The sequence below is a fragment of the Pinus tabuliformis genome, chromosome 3_2 (genome assembly GCF_031772625.1).
Source record: "Pinus tabuliformis cultivar Carrire ecotype Pingquan chromosome 3_2, CPIR1, whole genome shotgun sequence".
In the NCBI taxonomy this organism is placed as follows: Eukaryota; Viridiplantae; Streptophyta; class Pinopsida; order Pinales; family Pinaceae; genus Pinus; species Pinus tabuliformis.
This window is the reverse complement of record NC_142302.1, coordinates 236,758,902-236,779,545: the sequence shown is the minus strand read 5'-3', so window position 1 is coordinate 236,779,545 and position 20,644 is coordinate 236,758,902.

Below are 20,644 nucleotides of genomic sequence, written 5' to 3'. Positions count from 1 at the left end.
TCATAGGGGGGCTGACAGCCCCCCTATCCAGGGGGTTTGAGGGGGGTGGGTAGCCCCCCTCTATGGGGTCCGAGGCAGCGCCCCGGGAAATTTTTTTTTGGAACCTATATTAGGTTGGGCGAACCTACCTATGGTTTTCAGTCCATGGTTTTGGATGCGATGGTTTTCGGTCGATGGTATTCGATGCTTCGACATGTATAAATATGTATTGTAACATTGAAAGGAACATAATGAAAAATCAAGCTGGTAGTCTCGATTTTGGGATCCAGGGGAAAATCTCTGTGTATATGTGTTTTATGTGTTATGCTCTCGCATTGTTTATTTTATGTTTTTAAGAATTCATATGCAGGTAATTTCTGTACGGGGTTAAAACCTACATGGGCAAGTGCTAAGGCAGGAAAACTCTGTTTCTTGTACTTAGGCGAAAGGGGAAGGCTCTTGTAGCTGAGTGCACAGAGACCTTGGCAAGTCCACAGCTGAGTGTGCATGCCCCTGCAGCTTAGTGCACAGGGTGGAAGAGTCTGTAAATTGAATGCTGAAGCTACTAAAGACTGATTTTGGAACAAATATCTTGCCTCTATGTCTTATTATTATCTCTATTCAATTTATGTAGTATAGCTTAATGATCTGTTTTCTATGAAATAAAGTTTGATTGTGACGCAAATCTATTGAATCTTAATTATCTATGCATGAAATAAGTAATAATCTATTTTTGCGAAGGTAATGGTTAAATTTGTCATGACTTCTACTAAATCGGGTAGATATACATGAAGTTAGATATAGGGTTACTATTTGGTGCGCGAAAGTGGTTAATCTACTTCTTTTAGGTCCGTAAATCCTGATCTCACACCTGTGCGAAGGCTTAAGAGTCGTTTCCTTATAGTTGTAGTAGTGGACCCTAGAAAGACATAGATTTGTGCGAAGGTAGATCTGAGCGACAAGGGCTTCAGATTGCTTATCACACGGTCTCTGGATGCAAAAACCTGGTTCTAGAATCCCCCAATATTGCTTCGAGTGAGATTACAGCTTGTGTTATGTAGGTTTTTGTCGAAAGGGCCAACAATTAGGGTTTGTTGGTTGGCGTGAACAACTATGGACCTAGGTTAGGCCCCCTTAAGCCAACATTGGTCATGTCTTTTGGGTTAACGAATGCCCCCACAACCTTCATGAAATTGATGGACAACATCATGCGACCCTTCACCAATGCATTTGTGGTGGTGTATTTAGATGACATCTTGATCTTCAGCCAAATTTGGGAAGTGAACCTCCACCATGTTCGATAGGTTCTCCAAATCTTGTGACAACACAAGATGTGTGCCGATTTGGAGAAATGCACTTTTGGCATGACCCAGGTTCAATATTTTGGGTACATAATTGATGAGCAGGGTGTGCATGTGGACCCAACCAAGATACAAGTCATTCGGGTTTGGCCAGCCCCAACCACTCTAACAGAGCTCCGCAGCTTTATAGGCCTCACCAATTTCTATCGCAGGTTCATTTTGGGGTTCTCTCATATCACTTGGCCCTTAAGTCAAGTCACCAAAGGCAGAGAGAAAGAAAAATTATTTTTCTCTGAAACCCAACAAAAGGCCTTTACTGAATTGAAGCATCGCCTGTGCTCTACATGAGTGCTCACATTACCAAACCTATAACAACCATTTGAAATTGAGATAAATGCCTCTGACTATGCTATTGGTGCATTTCTTACTCAACGGGGGCATCCAATGGCTTACCATAATGAGACACTTCATATATAGTCCAAAATTATCCCACCTATGACAAAGAAATGTATTCCATTGTGCAGGTCTATTGTCAATGGAAGCATTACATTATGGGAAAGGAAACGGTCATCCACACAGACCACCAACCCCTACAGTTCATACAAACACAAGGGAATTTGCAGAATGATCATCATAAAAAATGGTCCACATACTTGCAACAGTTCCATTTCAACATTAAGTACAAGAATGGAAGCACCAATAATGTTGTGGATTGCCTTAGTTGACCACCGGTCATGGCGTTGATCATTGTGCTCGACTCCTATGGGTAGAAGACTTCGAGGTGGCTTCATATTTACAAGGGCGATATAAAATTCAATAGCACATACCAAACACTCTTGGAAGGTAAGAAAGTTCGAAATTTTCATCTCGAGGATGCACTGTTATGCCACTTAGGACACATTTGTGTTCCTTCAAGTGAGCACGCCAAGATGATTTGGGAGGCACACTATAATCGGGTCACTGGACATTTCAGAGTAGAGAAAACCATGGAAGTGTTGCAGAAGTATTTTTATAGGTAGAACCTTCGTCATGATGTTGGGAAGTACATTCGATCCTACACTACCTACGCCATTGCCAAACCAACCATCAAGAAGTAAGGCCTATATATTCCTTTTCCTACTCCTAGCCAACATTAAGAATCCATGTCCATGGATTACATGTCAGGCCTTCCTTCTACTAAGCACGAAAACAACTACATTTTCGTGGTCATCAACAGATTCTCTAAGATGGCCATTATGGTGGCTTGCAAGAAGAGTATCATAATAGAGGCGGCCATTAACCTCTTCTTTGAGTGAGTGTGGGTACACTTTGGGATCCAACAATACATTTTCTAAGATCGAGACAACAGATTCCTAATTGCATTTTGGTCAAGCCTCTGGTTGATGTTACATACTAAACTTACTAAGTCCACGACTTTCCACCCCCAAACTAATGGCCAAACAGAGGTCGTTAACAAGATGATCATACACATTCTGTGCATGTACAACTTGAAGCATCCACGCACATGGGATGAAGGCCTCCCATATGTACAACAAAACTACAACAGAGCTCTCCATAGCTGAACAAACCATAGCCCCTTGTAGGTATGGTTGGGATTTCAGCCATTATGTCTCATTGATGCGTCCATACCATTTGTAGCCACCCAAGTAGATTCACCTCACATCCAGTCCGAAGCCGACAGGGATAACAAATTCATTGAGTGCATTCAACACTTTTGCCAGTAGATTGATGATATATTGGATCGAGCCAATGCTAAGTAGTACAAGAAGCACCATGATCAACATCGGGTTTGGCACAACTTCTAAGTGGGTGACAAAGTTCGGCTACATTTGCAGAAGGACTGCCTCGTTGGACCCCATCGCAAGCTTTTCTCAACTCGATATGGGTCATACAACATCACCAAGGTTGTAGGGAACAATTCCTTCGAGTTCAACATTCCACCTTTCCTTGGTCTGCACCTAGTGTTCAATGTAGACCACCTTCGGCCATACATTCCACCATTGTTGGACACATCTGACATTGCAGAACAACTCACACCAACAGAGCTAAAACCAAACTGCATGTAACAAGCCATAACTAATCAGATCATGGGCACATAGACCAACAACACTCGCCAGTAGAAGATCCAAATGTATCGGGTTTTCAAAGCTGACCAACTCCTGCACCAAGGCAAGTGGCTCACCAGGAACCAAGTTCAACAGTAGTTTCTCCATATCATGGAGGTACTCTATGCAATGGGGGCCATTGCTTCCTAAGGGGGGAGGAATGACCCAGGTGGATACTAGTGGCCACCTACCTATTCCACTTGCACCTCCATCATTATTTCTTTTCATTTTCCTTAATTGTAGAAAATCTTACTAGTTTTGGCAGTTCTCCGGGTCTTAAACTTTTGGAGCTGTTTTGAGAGACTAAAAAGCATTTTTAGGGAAAACAGAGAGATTTGAAAAGTCCCAAATTGAAGTAGTGATTGGTTTTCGGGCTCCTCTTCAAGATCTTTGAAACAAGGTATTATGATAGCCAAAGAGAGATCGTATGCCAGAGTTACAACCCTAGGAACTTGCTCTACGAATTTACGCAAATAGGACCCACAATTTTGGTGCTTCATCTCCTAAGCTTAGTTTTTTGTATGTTTAGGGTTTTCCATTGTTTCTCAATAATAAATAAACCTTTGAGCCTCATTGTAACACAGTTCAGAGGCATGTATCCATCACATCTCTTCTCAGAGATAAGCTACCATCGCCCGAGCTAGTTTTATTTTCATTATGTTTGTAAGAATATTTCAGTGTTTGATATTAATGAAATGAAGTGTTATTTTAGCTGCATCTCTGTATTTATGGTTATATCGGTAATTTGTTGGGTACTTGTTTAAGTTCAGATCAATACACCTAGTGAGGAGAATATGAGGACTTGGATCTACAAATCCCCCTCTATGGGATGAGTCCTTGAATCCCATGTGCTTCAATGATATCTTCAGTTCTCTCTCTCATAATGTATGCAATGGGAAAAAAACAAGTGTTGATGGATTTAACTCAAAATGGGAGCTCAAATCTCATAGAATGATATAAATGAGGATGATGAGAATGTTCATGGGGAAGAATGAGGAGCAAACCCCTTTATTTATAAAAAAAAAATTGGATAGACCTAGATTTAAAATAATAATAAAATGTTAGAATAAATCAAGATCTAGCCATTAGGAATATTTTATTATAATTTAAGAGAGGTAAAGATTATTTGAAATGATCAAATAACTTTATTTAGAAAGTGGTTAAAGTAATTAACAAATAAAAAATGATTTATTAATTACTTTATGGTGATAAAGTCAAATATGAATTTAAAATAATTATTAAATAATGATTTAATAATTATCTCGTGAGATAAATAGGGAATACATATGGAATAATAAATAAATAATGTTTGATTTAATTATTTCTAAGTGGTTAAGCAAAAAATGGTTAGAAATAATCATTAAATCATGATTTAATAATTATTTCGGGATAATAATAAATAAATAATTATTTATTTAATTATTCTTCTTGGGTTTTTAGAGTTTAATAAGGAATCATGTAGCAAAATGGTTCACTAAATTATTTCCTAAGGTGAAATTATATTTTAATATGTAAAAACCCATCCTACATGGTGTATTTCGATCAACCTAGGAGGAAATGGATAGGTGATAATTTTTAGATGATAAAATTAACGATGAAATTTTCTGCTTTAATTGTTTCATTTGGAAATGGCACCCCAAGCATATCCATATCCATACCCTTGACAATATCGATCGCTGAATCAATCAAAGAAGTGAAATATTTTTTGATTTCTTTTAACAATTTCTTTGATTACTTCAAATTTTGCTTGCAATTTCTTAAGGAAATTTCTCCTCTTAATTTAGTTGTCTCTTAAATATGAGGGAGATTATGAGGGACAGATTTAGTCTTAGCTTGCTAAGATTTCAACTTGATGAAACTATCTTGAGCCTAATCCACATCAATTTCTTTATTTGTGTTGCTATTGAGGTTTTTGTTAACTAAACCCAATTGATTTTGATACAAGTTCAAGTATCTATAAAATTGTTACTAGACTTGTTGGAGTTGTTCATTTACCTTAATAGCATATTGCTTGAACTGGTTGAAAACCATTGTATTGTCTTTCAATTTTTTTTAAATTAAGTTGCAATTGGGTTATCTAGGTATCTTTTGTTCTCTCCAAGAAAATAGAGAACCTTCACATCTCTATTATTTATACTTAAGAATAGATCATTTTTTCATCTTTGTCCTGAGGATGAACCACATTAGATGCTTCAAAATGTCAACCAACAACTAATTGTGTGATTAATCCAAAATACATTCTCATAAACAATATGGATCACAAAAGTTTGAAATCAAAGAAAATTGAGAATCAATAAGCTATCGTGATTTCTACTCTTATTCCTAGTTCTAGAGCTGTCATCTTCTCTAAGTGTTTTTGCTGCGATTCAAAGACCTTAAGGGTAAGTTTTTCTTCAAACTATGTTTGAAGTTTCTTCAGTTGTGACTCCAATTGATCTATTATATTATCTTTTTTTTATTATTTTCTTTAGATTATTCATTGACTATATGTTAGTTGAATTAAATTCTCCCATGGAATTTGTCAGCTCGCCTGATAGTTCTAATCATTATATTTAAAAGCTTCCCATACTAAGGTTTTTTGTAGTGGGGGTTCATCTTGTTGGGGCTTCTTATTTTTAGGTATTCCTTTGATGACAACTCCCTTTTTAACAATGACAAAATAATTAATAGGAATAATGTCCTCCTCTTCAATCAATGATAAAGAATCTACATGAAAAACTATTGGGGTTGAAGCCACGAGAATAGTGGATATAGGAGTCTTGAATATGAATTGAGAATCTATTGGTTGATTCTTTTGTTTCTTTACCTCCGATGGGAGAATCAATCTCCTTATTGGTAATATGTTGTAGAGATAGTACCTATTTTGTTTCCAATTGAATGACATTCAAGGGGGTCTGAGTTTCACTCTAAACCTATGTCTCTCTGACTTTCTCTACTTGGACATTTTCAAATAAGGCCCATTCACCTTGCAACCTCTTTTCCTCAATTATTTTTCTTTCCTACTATGTAATATTTTATTTTCATAACTCTCAAGTATGGGAGAAGGATCAACATATGTTTTGATTGTTTGAGCTTATTTTTTAGCTAAAGAAGATGTCTTTTTTGGTTGGTTGTTGTAAGGTATGGAAAAGGAAGCAAGAAAATTAGGAAGAATGTGGACTTATTTTATATTCTAAAAATAAATGAGGTAAGTTATAGATAGATAGTGGGTGTTAAAAGCATATGAAAGGAGATTAGAGAAAATTTATCTCTTTAAAGGATGACGAAGGAAAAACTTGAATATTTTTAAAAGTTCAAAACTTTCAAATCTTTAGTTGAAATGAAATTGGTGTAAAGGTCAAATGTTTAAGATCAGAAAAAGGAGGAGAATTTACTCTTGATGATTTCAATAAATTATGTGAAAAGCATGGGATTTGAAGACACATTTCAATCAAAATAAAGCCTCAACAAAATGATTTTGTTGACAAAAAGAAAATAATTATGCAATATATGGCAAGAATTATGCTTAATTAATCAAACTGTTTGGGGAGAAGAAGATAATACATCAATTGAAATCCGAAATAGATCTCAAATTAGAGTAAACAACAGTAATACTCCCTAAAAATTATGGAACAGAAAACCTACTTCATCCAAACATTTCAATGTTTTTAGCAACAAATGCTACATCAAGATAAATGACTGTAATGTAGTGAAATTTGATTCTAGAGTAGATGGAGGAATCTTCCTTTGTTAGTCATCTAGTAGAAAGTGATGAAAATGTTACAACAAAATGCTATGCAAGATATAGGGAGCATTGATGTAAGAATAAATGAAGCATTACCTCCAAAGGAAAAACCACAATAAAACCATGATCAAAAGGAGATAATCAATGGAAAGCATGAAGAAGAAGAGGAACAAAAGAAATAACAATAAGAAAAGGAGAAAAAGAAAGAAAAACATGAAGAATAGGAGTAGATAGAACTTCAACATCTAAAAAATACATCTAGGTATCGATTTTTTTTTTTTTTTTGGTGATAAGTATTCAAGATTTTAGACTAGAAGGAGATAGATAACCTCACAACAACATGAAAACATTTCCTTGTTATCCAAAATGGAACCCAAGAATTTTTCACAAGCTAGTAAAGATGAGTATTTTATCAATGCTATGGAGGATGAGCTAAATCAAATTGAGAAAATGAAACATGGGAACTTTTTACTAGAACAGTGGATAATATGTTGGCATTATGGCACAGGTTTGGCACTATGGCACAGGTTTTTTCCTTGATGGCAACTCACTCAAAAAGGCAAATCACAGTTCAAGCTCTCAGAATGAAAGAAAATGAGGTATACGCAGGTTCATCTTGACAAAGTTGCATATACACATGGGTCTACTAATCAGAAGGAATGTATACGTATGCACGTACTTTCATGCAAAGAAAATCGCGTACATGTGGGAAATATTATGGTTGGTCCATGGTATTTAGTCTGACATATTCGAACCTATGGTTTTTGATCCTTGGTATTGCTTTCTAAGTATTAAACCCAGGTATTGGGTCCCTAGTATTGGATCTCTATGGTTTTGGACCATGGTTTGAGTAAGGCCTAGACTATAAAAAGGGAAGGAGATCATTTGGCAAGGGATCAACTTATGCATTGAATATCTGAAGAGGAGCAAGATCTGGAAGACTGGTGATTGGTTGGTGAGACATAGCTGAACCTGAATCAAGGAGGAACCTGAGCATTACAAGATGGTTAAGTTCTATTGATGGGTCAAGATCTCAAGACTTGAATAGTAGTATCATTGTGTGATTTTGATCTATTATATTTGGCGCATGATTAGATCTATAAAACTGATAATCTAGGTATAAATGATGTCTAATTAAATAAAAGGATAAATTATCTTTTATAGATCTATACACAGGTTCAGCACGGCAGAGGCACGTACACACGCAGTGTTCTGGGTTCAGAATTGGTGTCTGGTTACTGGTACTATTTTCTGGTTACAACATTTAGAGAAGTTATTGGTTGATTTAGTATTTGTACAAACGAGATTGGTTGTTGCATATCTACTTGATGTTTGTTTGATATTCATGGATCCATTCTGAAAATTTATGAAACGTGGTCTCTGGAAGAAAAGAGAAGGTTGAAGCCTTTAGTAGGTCAGCACCTACGTACTAGTATCTTAGCTAGTACAAGATCTAAGGGGGTTGTAGCTCCCTTCCACGAGAAGCTAGAGAACAAGAGAAGGTTGTAGCCTTCTACAGGTTGAAGCCTGTGTACTGGTATAAGTCTGCACCAATACAGAAACATTGTAAAAAGAAGTTTCTAATTGAAAGAAGATAGAGACACATTGCAGCAGGTGGTTTTCACCCACATTGGGTTTCCACCTTATATCTGGTGTTCTTATGTGTGATTTCCTATTCTGTTTTACTATTCCTGGTTACTGTTTATATGTTTTGATGCATAGATTAATGATCAACATCTGAATAATAATCTAACTTACAAGTCTTCTCATATACGCTTGTTTTCTTAACTGAAGTTGCGTACACACGCGGTATTTTCTAACTGAAGTAGCGTATACAATTTGATTGTAAATAAAGAATAATTGACCTGATAATACTAATCCACCCCCCCTTTCAGTATTATTTTCCACAATTGGTATCAGAGTGGGTCCTTCTGAAGAAGCTTGATCGCTTGAAGGAAGATATATCATCATGGGCAACTACGAAAGAGAAGCATCAATTAGGCCATCGATTTTTGATGGAAGCAACTTTTTCTATTGGAAGGTAAGAATCACTGCCTATCTTCAATCTCTTAGTACAGAAGTTTGGGATATTGTGGAAACAAGATACACTTTTCCATCAACAACTCCTACAGATACGGCTAGTAAGAGGCAGTATGAAACAAATGCAAAGGCTATCAATACTCTATTAGGGAGCCTATCTCAATCAGAATTTGTCAAGGTTATGCAGCTTAAAACTAAAAAATAAATATGGGACAAGATCGTTCTGAGCTATGAAGGAGATGAATAGGTAAAACGAGAAAAACTACAAACTCTCAGAATTCAATATGAAAATCTTAGAATGTACAATGATGAAAGTGTGGCTAACTATTTCCTACGTATAGATGAGATTGTCAATTGTATGAAAAATTTGGGTGAAGAAATAAAAGAAGTTGTTTTGGTTGAAAAAGTTCTAAGATCTTTGTCTTCTAAGTTTGAACCAAAAGTTTCCCCCATAGAAGAAAAACATAATCTACAGAGCCTTACCATGTCACAGCTACATGGAATCCTAACCGCTTACGAAATGAGAGAAGGGGGACCATCAGACAAGAGAGAAGCCACATTCAAAGCCTCAAGGAAAGGTGATTACAATGACTCAGGACATATGTCGGAAGAACAATAAGAATCAAATTTTGTCAAGAACCTTCAACGGGGTTTTGGAAGATTCAGAGGTAAGCTACCTTTCAAATGTTTTCCTTGTGGAAGAGTCGATCACTATGCTGCAAAGTGTCCTCATAAAGATAAGATTGACAAAGGTAAGGAACTAGTTAGATGGAACAAAAAACAGAATGTAAGTAAGAAGAGCTATTATACACATGAAGACAGTGATGGACTTTCAAATAGCGATGAAGATGAACAAGGTAATGATTATAGACTTTTGATGGCTTTTGAAGATGATGATTTCTTGGATGCTATAGATGAAGAAAGTCTTTATGAAGAAATTTCTAAAATCGAAATTTGCTTAGAGGAGAAGAACATGATTATTGATACTCTAACATCCCAACTTGCTGAGATGGAGAAACACAATGAAAAGTTAGAATGTGAAATTGTGGTACTTAGAAAGGACATTGAAAAAATGAAAGCTCTTAATCTTAGATTTGCTAAAGGATCTGAAAATTTAGATGAAATTATCAAAGTACAACGTTATCCTCTAATCAAGAGAGGTCTTGGGTATACCAAAGAAGCATATCAAGCACATAAGTCATCTACCTCCAAAAGTTATCTTAAAGCTACAAGGAGAAGTGAGCAGGTTGATAATCGACAACAAAGGTCAAATGGACATCACCAGGGAAATCAGGGAAAATTTACCTCAAGAATGAACATGGACTACCAGGTAAATCGGGGGCAATCTGTTTCAAAGATGAATAGAAGCTACAATCAACCATAGATAAAAAATTCTCAATTTACCTCAAGAATGGATGTCAATAGAAACTACAATCAATTGGTTGGTAGATTTGATAATCGCAGGAGTTTCTTCAATGGCCAATGTTTCTCTTGTCATAAATTTGGTCACAAAGCAACTCAATGTGTTGCCTACAAGACAATCATGACTAGAGAAGCTCAAAAACAAAGGAGTATGACTGGGGTCATGAAAAGGACCTACAATAACTTTTCTGCTCTTGAGAATGAAATAGAATGTTCTATTTGTAACAACTTTGGTCATGAAGATTCTGAATGCAGGAGTAGGTTTTGACAAATAACTCAGAAGGAGCAAGCTTCATTAAGTCCCAAAACATGGAAAAAGAAAGAACCGCTACCAGAAAGATGTGGGATAGCCTTATATGTGGAAGGACAGGAAAATCAATGGTACATCAACAGTGGATGCTCAAAACATATGACTGGTGATAAAGATAAACTTTAGTCATATAGTGCCTTAGAAAAAGAAAAGAATGTCTCATTTGGAAATGACACCCCTGCACTCATAAAAGGTAAAGGTTCTGTTCTTTTGAAAGAAAAGTTCAAGGCTGGAAACGTTATCTATGTTGATGGCTTAAAGCATAATTTATTAAGTGTCAGTCAAATGTGTGATCAAGGAAATGAAGTAATATTTCGATCAAATGGATGCATCGTTCGTGAGCTTGATACAGGAGAAACCATGATCAAAAGCATAAGAACTCCAAATAATTTATATATACTCAAGGGAGGACAACAACAATGTTATCTAAGCAAGAATTATGAACACTATCTATGGCATAGAAGATTGGGGCATCTAAGATTCTCACAGATAAGGAAAGAATGCAAATACTAGGTGGTTTGTGATTTACCTGAAATTAGAATTCCAGACAATACAATATGAAAATCATGTCAATTTGGTAAGAAAACCAGAACTAATTTCCCTGAGAAGGAAGGATCATCTAGCAGGCCACTTGAACTTGTCCATACTGATGTATGTGGTCCATCAAGGAAAAGGTCACCTCGAGGAGAAGAATACTTTATATTGTTCATTGACGACTTTTCCAGGATGTGTTGGATAGGACTTATGAAGCATAAAGATGAAGCTTTCGAAAAGTTCAAATCATTCAAATCCTTGGTGGAAAACGAATCAGATCGTAGAATCAAATGCCTCAGGTCTAATCGAGGAGGGGAATTTACCTCGAATGAGTTTTTTTATTTTTGTGAAGAACATGGAATAATAAGGGAATTCTCTATTGCAAGAACTCCTTAGAAAATGGAGTAGTGGAAAGGATGAACAGAATGGTTCAACAAATGGCTCATGCTATGCTTGATGAGTCTGGAACTCCCGCAAATTTCTGGGGTGAAGCCACATTTGCTGCATTTACTATTCTCAACAAGACAAACATCCAGGTAAAAAACACTAAGACTCCTCATGAACTATGGTATGGTAAGACTTGCATGGTAAAATACTTCAAAAATTTTGGGAGCAAATGCTACATCAAGAAGACTGATGAAAATCTTGGCAAGTTTGAACCTAGAGCAGATGAAGGCATTCTCTTTGGTTACTCTCCCCATAGCAAAGCATACAAGTGTTACAATAAAAGACTTGGAAAAATTGTTGAAAGTATTGATGTAGTGGTTGATGAAGAAGGAAACACTCCTAGGCAAGTAAAATCTGAAGATTTCAAAGATGATGAGGACTATCCATCAAATCAAAATCATGATGAAGAAGAAAGCCATGAGGCACCAGAAGAATAGATAAGGATAGAAGAAAAGACTCCATCCAGGTACGCTCAAAAGAATCATCTAGAAACTCAAATTTTGGGGCAAAAGGAGGCAGGTGTACAAACTAGAAGAGCCATTTCAAAAGCTTCAAGTTATCTAGCATTACTCTCCTCCACCGAACCACAAAATGTAAGAGAGACATGTAAAGATGAATGTTGGGTAAAGGCCATGGAGGAAGAACTTGAGCAGATTGAAAAGAATAGCACTTGGGAGTTGGTTCCTAGACCAAAAGATAAGAATGTTATAGGAACAAAATGGATATTCAAAAATAAGCTAAATGAAAATGGAGATGTGATTAGGAACAAGGCTAGACTTGTTTGCAAAGGGTATGCTCAACAAGAAGGGATAGACTTTGAAGAAACTTTTGCACCAGTTGCTAGACTTGAGGCCATAAGGATGTTCCTTGCTCTTTCTAGCTTTCAGAAGTTCAAAATATTTCAAATGGACGTGAAGTCTGCTTTTCTAAATGGAGACTTGGATGAAGAAGTATATATTGAGCAACCAGATGGGTTTATCCTTGGAAATGATCCAAAGCTTGTATGCAGACTCAAAAAGGCTCTCTATGGCCTTAAACAGGCTCCAAGGGCTTGGTATTATCGCTTGGATAAGTACCTCCATCAACAAGGTTTTACAAAAGGATCCACAAATAGCAATCTATATATAAAAGTTGACAATGATAAGTTGCTAATACTTGTTGTGTATGTTGATGATATCATCTTTGGAAGCAATGAAGAAGACATGAGTCAAAATTTTGCCTTAGTAATGCAGAAAGAGTTTGAAATGTCTATGCTTGGTGAGCTCACATATTTTCTTGGTTTACAAGTCAAACAAAACAAAGATGGCATCTTTCTATCACAAACCAAGTATCTCAAGCAGATCTTGAAGAAATATGGGATGGAGGATTTGAAACCAGTATGTACCCTATGGTGACAGGATGCAGCCTTAGCGCAAATGATGAATTAGCAACAGTACATCAACCAACCTATAGATCCATGATTGTTAGTCTGCTCTATCTAACAGGTACCTGACCAAACATTATGCATGCAGTGGGAATAGTTGGAAGGCTTCAAGTAAATCCAAAGGAAACTCATCTTCAAGCAGTGAAGAGAATTTTCAAGTATCTTCAAGGAACTCAAAACTATGGCTTATGGTATCCTAGAGGTACAAATCTCACACTTCATGCATATACAGATGTGGATTGGGCAGGAAGTGTGGATGACAGGAAAAGCACTAGTGGTGGTGCATTCTTCATGGGTCCTAGATTAGTATCTTGGTTCAACAATAAACAAAGTTCTATTGCTTTATCTACAGCTGAAGCAGAATATGTAGCTGTTGCATCTTGCTGCACACAACTCCTTTGGATGATGCAAACATTGTAAGACCTTCAAATCACTTGTACTCCACCTATGCATTCAAAGAATAAGCACATACCAATCAAGTATCATTTTCTCCGGGAACAAGTGCTGGAAAAAAGGTCAAATTGGAGTATGTTCCCTCTAACGAACAAGTTGTTGATATTCTCACCAAACCACTGCCCAAGGAGACATTTTAATACCTCAGACAGAAGCTATGGGTAGTTGATGCATCATCTTGCTGTTGAATCCTATCTGTTTTATAGAAACATGGTTGTACGTGAGTTGAATAAGGAGGATCCACATACATACGCCGGTTTATTAAGATACAGTCACGTATATGTTGGTTTGAAGAAAAAGCAGTGGGGCCAGGCTCAGGATGAAAAGAGGCTGATATGGGTCTAACAGAGACCATCTGGCACAGGTTCAGGGGGAGCACATATTCTTCTAATAATGCATTGTTGGCATTATCTTGGTTCAAATTCAGTTGGTTTGATTTCAGGTGGAATAGGTGAAGAAGGAGAACATGGGTGCTGGTCTGAATAATGATTGACAAATGCTGATGATGTTTGTTGTTGATATCTGTCAAAGTCTTGCTGTAGATATTTTGTATTTATCTCTTATATTTATTTTTATCAAGGTCATGTAATGGCCTATGTTGGTTTCCCCACTATGCTTGGAATGAATGATGTAATGTAGTTATTTGTCATCTGGTTCAGTGGATGAGTCAATCCTGGTATATCCCCACTTGGTTGGGAGATGGATATCATCTTCTTGCAGACCTTGACTGCAGTCAGGGGGAGCTTGGAAAACACAGCAGAGCAGAGGATTCAACATGTATTTAGGGGGAGCACATCCCTTTTCCCTTGATGTCAAAGGGGGAGAATGTTTTTGAGTGACTTGGGGTTGCCATCAAGTCCAAAGGGGGAGATTGTTGGCATTATGGCACAGGTTTGGCACTATGGCACAGGTGTTGTGCTTGATAGCAACTCACTTGAAAAGGTAGATCACAGTTCAGGCTCTCAGAATGAAAGAAAATGAGGTATACGCAGGTTCATCTTGACAAAGTCGCGTATACACACGGGTCTACTGATCAGAAGGTGCGTATACATATGCACGCACTTTCATGCAAAGAAAAAAGCGTACATGTGGGAAATATTATGGTTGGTCCATGGTATTTAGTCCGACATATTCGAACCTATGGTTTTTGATCCTTGGTATTGCTTTCTAAGTATTAAACCCATGTATTGGGTCCCTAGTATCGGATCTCTATGGTTTTGGACCATGGTTTGAGTAAATCCTAGACTATAAAAAGGGAAGGAGATCATTTGGCAAGGGATCAACTTATGCATTGAATATCTGAAGATAAGAAAGATTTGGAAGAATAGTGATTGGTTGGTGAGACATATCTGAACCTGAATCAAGGAGGAACCTGAGAATTACAAGATGGTTAAGTTCTATTGATGGGTCAAGATCTGAAGACTTTAATAGTAGTATCATTGTGTGAATTTGATCTATTATATTTGGCACATGATTAGATCTATAAAACTTATAATCTGGGTATAACTGACAACTGATTAAGTAAAAGGATAAATTATATTTTATAGATCTATGTGCAGATTCGGCACAGCAGAGGTGTGTACACACGCAGTGTTCTGGGTTCAGAATTGGTGTCTGGTTACTGGTACTGTTTTCTAGTTACAGCATTCAGAGAAGTTATTGGTTGATTCAGTATTTGTACAAAGGAGATTGGTTGTTGCATATCTACTTGATGTTTGTTTGATATTCATGGATCCAGTCTGAAAATTTATGAAACTTGGTCTCTGGAAGAAAAGAGAAGGTTGAAGCCTTCAGTAGGTCAGCACCTACGTACTAGTATCTCAGCTAGTACAAGAGCTAAGGGGGTTGTAGCTCCCTTCCACGAGAAGCTGGAGAACGAGAGAAGGTTGTAGCCTTCTGCAGGTTGAAGCCTATGTACTGGTATAAGTCTGCACCAGTACAGAAACATTGTAAAAAGAAGTTTCTAATTGAAAGAAGATAGAGACGCATTGCAGCAGGTGGTTTTCACCCACATTGGGTTTCCACCTTATATCTGGTGTTCTTATGTGTGATTTCCTGTTCTGTTTTACTGTTCCTGGTTACTGTTCATATGTTTTGATGCACAAATTAATGATCAACATCTAAAGAATAATCTAACTTACAAGTATGTTCATATATGCTTGTTTCCTTAACTAAAGTTGCGTACATACGCGGTATTTTCTAACTGAAGTAGCGTATACAATTTGATTGTAAAATAAAGAATAATTGACCTGATAATACTGATTCATCCCCCCTCTCAGTATTATTTTCAACATAATAATGAAATTGGCACTAATTGGATGTTCAAGAACAAATTGAATGAGGATGGCCAAGTAGTGAGAAATAAGGCTAGATTGTTTTGCAAAGGATATGCACAAGTGGAAGGTGTTGAGTTTAAAGAAACATTTGCTCTAGCTTCTAGATGGAATCCATCATAATGTTCTTTGATTTTACTTTTTTTAATTGATGTCAAAATAGCTTTAATAAATGTGAACTTTGAAGAAGAGGTATATGTTTAACAACTAGAGGGATTTAAACTATAGAAAAAGAATACTACGTATGTAGGTTGAAGAAAGACCTTTATCATCTTAAGCAAGCTCCTACAACTTGGTACTCAAGACTTGAAAAATACTTATAGCAAAAATGATTGCAAAGAGGAGCAACAAATAGAAACCTATACATCAAAATAGATAACGAAAATCTATTAATCATTGTTGTCTATGTGGATTATATTATATTTGGAAGTGACATTGACACAATGAGCCAAAGGTATTCAACACAAATGCAGTAGTTTGAAATTTCCATGCTAGGATAATTATCATTCTTCCTTGGATTGTAGGTTATTTAATCAAATAATGACATATTCATCTCCTAAACCAAATATCTTAAGGAAATGTTAAGGAAGTTTGGAATGGAAAATTTTGCACTTATTAGAACTCCCAGGGCTACAAGATGAAAATTAAGCAAAAATGATGAATCTCCAATTGTAAATAAAACATTTTCAGATCAATCACTGAAAAATTAATATATTTAACAACATTATGATAACATACCATGCAATTTGTGGGATTGGTTGCAAGTTTTGAATCTACATCAAAGGATATTCATGTGGAAATAGTGAAGCGAATTTTCCATAATTTAAAGGGGACCATGGAATTTGGCTATTGTACTCAAGAAGCAAATACGTTACCTTAGTAGCATATACAAATCTAGTCTAGGCTGAAAGTGTTGATGACAAAAAAAACATTAGTGAAGGCGTATTATTTCTAAGAAATGCTTTGGAATCATGGTTGAGCGAGAGATATACCTCAATCTCTCTATCCACATCTAATGTTGAGTACATTGTAGAAGAAGCATGTTTCACTCAAGTTCTCTAGATGAAGAAAAGTTTCAAGGACATAAAAATAGACTATGATCAACCCTTATGAATTATTTGTGATAATACAAGTACAAAAAATATATCAAGGAAACCTATTATGCATTCAAAGACAAAAAAAAATCCTAAGAGAAAAGGAAACTAATAAGAATGTTAAATTGGAATATATTGCTACTATAGAGTAGATTACAGGTATCTTTACTAAACCCCTTCCTAGATAGATATTTGAACATCATGGTAGAATCATGGAGTGATACCTCTCACATCTCATCAGTAAAATCCATCATAACTTTAAGGGGAATAGTCTTTTGCTCTTGATTTATGAAAAGGGGGAGCATTGAAAATTAGGAGAAGCATAAGCTTAGGGGGGGAACCTTTTTCCATTGATGTCAAAGTGGGATAAATTACATATAAATTATGAAGTTGCAGTCAAATGGAGAAGTTGTGGAAAGCAGGAGTTTATAGATAAGGGGAGCCTCATAGGGATATTTTGTAGAAAGAAGGAGTTCCTCAACAAAGTTACTTATCTCTTTGCCAAACTTTTCTAAGGGTTACCATCAATGAAAAATGGGGAGATTGTTTAATATTGGTTTGTCATTGATGTCTCTAACTAGAGAGAGCCTAAGATGGGTACATGAGACTCTTATGGATTCATGTTAAAGTTAGGAAAGGATCCCCTTTATAATATGGATAATATTCAGAAGACTTTTATTTATGTTGGCCCCATCAAAGTCACAAGTTGACTTAAGCAAAGCTCAGGGGTGCACTTAATATATATAAATGATATGATTTGTGAACATATTAGTGGTATAAAATTGGATTGTGGAAAAGTGATATATAGTAAGAACAAGGTGTAGAGGACATGTGTAGAGGATATAGGTCGAGAAGTAGAAGACCTTAATGAAGGAATGGATGACCAAGGAGGTAGTTCAAGGAACAAAATAAATTGTTAGTGAAAACTTTGGAAGAACGACAAATTTTCTTATAACATGAAATAATATGCAAATCCTTTACTTTTGGGTTGTCTCCATTAGTTAATGGACAGGAAATTTTCTAGTAATGTACAATTCGTCTATCAAAACCTTGACATATCAAAAAAAAATTGAAGTCCTTGGACTGCAAATTCTTTGATACCCCAATATACTAGCTCTCAATCATAGCCCTTGGTCACAAGGCACCTAAGGTTGAGCACCAAAGGCTAAGCTACCTTGGCATATTGGAATATTTTCATTTTATTAAAATGGTGTGACTCATGAAAATTTCCCAATATCTAAGTATACTGGCTCCCGATCACAACTTCAGTCACATGGGTGCTTATGCATGGCACTTGAGGGGTAAAATCCCTCGACATATCCCCATACTGATGCTTTAATGAAAAGTGAAGGCCTATGAATTTTCCAATATTCTAAGCCTTGACAAACCCTAGTCATTGCCATGTTCATGAGGGGGTTTAAGGCTTAGCACCGGGATAAGTTGTAACATCTCCTATTTGGACTATCATAGTTATAAACATTTTATGTAATTGTGTGATCTAATGTGATAACTATTACTGGTGAAAAACTCTATTTAAATGTAATGAAATTAATTATGTTGAAATTCAATTATGTTCTTATTATGGTATCAAGGTGTATGACAATTATACTTAATATTAAAAATTATTAATCATGTAATTAATATTAGAAATTTTGATAATGTGTTATGCTTGATTTTAGATTAAAAATAATTTAATTATATATATAAATATTTGAAGTAATGATGAAAATATTCATTTTTATTTAATTTGCTTTTGAAATTTAAATCTATTGGATAATGATGACAAGACAAAGTATAGGGAGATGGGGTCTCCAGTTTCACCCACTTGATGTGAACTTCCATAACCATCCCACTGAATTTAATGTTGAACCCTTATGGTTGGGAAAATTTTACTTGATATGATATGGTTAATAATGAAACTTGGTAGTGTCGTGATGACCTTCCCTTCTTGCAAATTAAAAGATTAATGTGCAATGGAAGGAGACATAGGTTCAAGGATTTCCCTCTCGTTCATGTCTAAGATGTGGCATGAATACCATAAATATGTTGTCCAATTCAGACAAGGGGTTTTCCTAGGAATTTCTAGAAATTTCGTGGAGAACCAACGCTAGTGTGAAGCTCATTGAGATCATTCAACCTACACTAGACCAATTTCTAGTCTTCGGTTTACTTGGTGTTGTCAGTTTGTGCAAAGAGGGAGTTTGGACTAACATAATAGGCGCTTGTGTTGACTGTGAAACCACATGCGCTTGCTGCATATGTGAAACCACTAGTGCTTGTCTCAAGTTGTGAAACCACCCATATTACAAATTATTGGTGCTTGTAGTTGGTTGTGAAACCATTGGTGTTTGCTGCAGTCGTGAAGCCACATATTCTTGTGAAATAATTGATAAAGCACTTGCAAGTGATATCAACATCTCAACTTGATGGGTGTATTTCCCTATGAATTTACTTATCAGACTATAGACCTGACATGAGGGTGGTTAGCTATAAGAAAGAGAAACACGACTGGCCTACAATTGGTAGGATAGTGAAAATCCCTTCTTCAGTCACTAGTTTGATTCAACTTAACCAAATAAGTAACATGCTATATTTTTATTGATTATGGATGTTGAAATTCTTATGAATCTATCTCTATGTGAAACATGCTAGAAGTACTTCATTTTTATCCTCTCTATATGCTAAATGGGTTGCTGGAAGAGGTGCTTATAGTATATGATTGTATAAATACATATATATTTTTGTAAATGTTGGAACTACACCTTCGTTGGTCTCAACAACTTCTGTATAAACAAATATATTTAACTACTTAATTATGCTTAGTCGAAATTACATTTGTAAACACCCAAGTAATATGTGTGTGTGTGTATTGAAAATTTATTTAGGCCATGCCCCTTCTTCATTTTGGCTTGACTTTGTTGTGCAAACATTTTTCATTTATCATGTATGTATCTCCCTATTTATTTGGCATGCATATAAGATAATATGCATGTGATACGATGTGATTATGTCACCAAAGATTGATTTGGGAGGTGTTCTCTTTGTTTTCAACAATGAATCCCAAGAAAATATCATGTCGAGGAATTCACACATTACCATATTTCGTGTATAATAATTAGTTCATGTGTGTGTGTGTGTAATCGAGCATTGTGAAATTACGCTTAAATTTGCAACACTTCTTTTTTATTACTCACAGTTAAATATGGGCTAACAATATTTTCCCATACAAATTATAAAATACTAAATTATTAAATTTGGAACACACATGAATAGCCTCATGATCATGAAAACAACAATTTTAATTAATTCAACCTCAATCCACTTAAAATATTTCCAACATTTGATGAAGTTTTCTGGCATAATAAAAGTGAGGGACATCACTGAATTTTGGGGTGTAACACCAACACATCAAAAAACTCAGAAATACAACCCCTAATGAGGTGATGGGGTGGGTCTTCCTTCCTCCTTGTTATTGGACA